The sequence below is a fragment of the Morone saxatilis genome, unplaced genomic scaffold (genome assembly GCF_004916995.1).
Source record: "Morone saxatilis isolate NCDOM2014 unplaced genomic scaffold, NCSU_SB_2.0 Contig0, whole genome shotgun sequence".
NCBI classification, from domain to species: domain Eukaryota; kingdom Metazoa; phylum Chordata; class Actinopteri; family Moronidae; genus Morone; species Morone saxatilis.
Genome location: NW_023339650.1, coordinates 19,322,208 through 19,324,188, shown reverse-complemented (window position 1 = coordinate 19,324,188; position 1,981 = coordinate 19,322,208). Strand labels below are relative to the sequence as shown.

Below are 1,981 nucleotides of genomic sequence, written 5' to 3'. Positions count from 1 at the left end.
AACATGGAGATTATAGAGCATATGATTGGGCCTAAGCAAATTACTGTCAAAGCAGAAAAGTAGAATTGAAAACCAGAATCTTGTTCGACTGTCTCCCTATATACTGTATGGACCAACAGTTGAATCCATTAGATGTGTTCAATGAGTCAGTGAACAGAAGTCAGTGTCGGGCCTTATTCTGTGTTTCTCACTCTTTAACGCTTTTTACACTTTGAGGAAGTGAAAGAGGTTATTGTTAATCCCCATTAACTATAGTTGAGTTCAAAAATAATCTAAATGTGGTTATTTCAACTGATATGGAAACACTCTCAATGTAATATCTGATGCCCAAATACAAATGACTTATATAAAAAAACATGAACCATTAGCAAGAGGATTGACAACTACTGTAATTATTATTAAAGCCTACCCAGGGCGGCTTTCCCTTTGAAACCAATGAAGAAGTGTGCAGTGTGTACCTTCTGAAAAGCATACTACATACTACTAAAATGCTATGTGATGGATAACCCAAACGTAACACACATAGAGGCAACCCCATGATGGAACAAGGTATTCCGAGATGGAAGACAAATAGACCTTGCATCAAAGTAGTATAAAATAAAGAAGGAATGACAATAATGTAGCACCTAAGCTCAATGTAAACATTCTGCAGGGCATTTAATGCCTGGCTCAGTATAGATTTGGTAAATTAAATTTGGTACTATAACGGTTGCCGTGCAGAGGCGCTGGAAGCCACCAGACACACTGAGAGCAGGAGGAGAGTGATGGGACAGGATACTCGTAAGAACATTTTGACCAATGCCGCTGTCTGGTTATCTGGTTGACTGGTTTGAATGATCAGGCTGCAAACTACACAAAGCTTGAAAGGACGTTGGGTTTTTATTGGTAAGCGGAGAAGATGTGCAGTGTTGATACTGCTTCTGTGTGTATTTTTGTGTGTTTGTTGTGTGTGTGGTTGTGTGTTGTGTGTATACTGTGAGTGTGCATGTATGTGTTTTGTGGTCAGTGGGAACTATCCACAACCTCTACCCCTCATCAGAGATTTTCATTTTAGCTCCTTTGATGCTGACGTCAAACCACCCATCCTTTCGTAGAAACATCCTGACACATTACTGCTCACGACAAAAGCACACACACACACACAACATACAACCACACATTTATATAAGTGATAGTGCAGGCCCCCGCAAACACAGAAGTGAAAAACGATGGGTTCATGCTACCAGTGTCTTGCAATTATCATTGGGATTGTAGCACACCCGGCAGGATATTTTTTGTGGTTCGCTTTTTGGTTTCCTGATCGATGAAGAAGGAAGTTAAAGACAGGATATGGAGCCGTAATCGATCCATGATAAATATGGGAGGGGGAGGGGGGTGCATGGAGTAATTCCCATGACTAGGCTACCTGTAGGCCCGGACACTAATGTGAAGTTGCTTTCCTTTACTTCAGGTGGGAGGAACTTGAGTCTCAATTAGCATTCAGGCTGAGGGCATCAAAGTCTTCCTTGTTGCACAGAAACCATCTGGGAAAACTCTGGGGTCATTGGAAACTATTTCAAAAAATACTTGTCATATTTTACCTGTGTTGGGTGTTATAGTTGTCATTACCGGTAGACACCAGATAGCCAAGTTAGAAACTCGCTGTTATTGGTACTGATTGTTCGTTTGTTTTTGTAAGTATACACAATATAATCTTTCAAGCATGTCAAAGATAGTTACATAGCACCCCTTTTTGGTATTCACATCGGACACTTTCAGTGGGTTGGGAATCCACGTAGTGCAAAAGCACTTTGAGCGGTCGGAAGACTAGAAAAAGGCCCTCTACAAATACAGCTCCATTTATGATTTAAAGAGTAAAGTGAAATGTGCACAGATTAAGTGGAGACAAAGCACTTTAATTTGATTTTTATTGGCCCAAAAATGAGGCCCAAATGCTTCTAATGCTCCTCAATCTGACTTTAAATCAATGATTTAGTGTTTT

General features: G+C 40.3%; 1 protein-coding gene across 1 annotated transcript in view; it reads right to left on the bottom strand.

Annotated features, from left to right (window-relative positions):
- The window catches only part of LOC118321816 (eotaxin-like), a 7,852-nt gene that overhangs the window by 735 nt on the left and 5,136 nt on the right, over window positions 1-1,981 (bottom strand). The gene's annotated exons all lie outside the window — the stretch shown is intronic.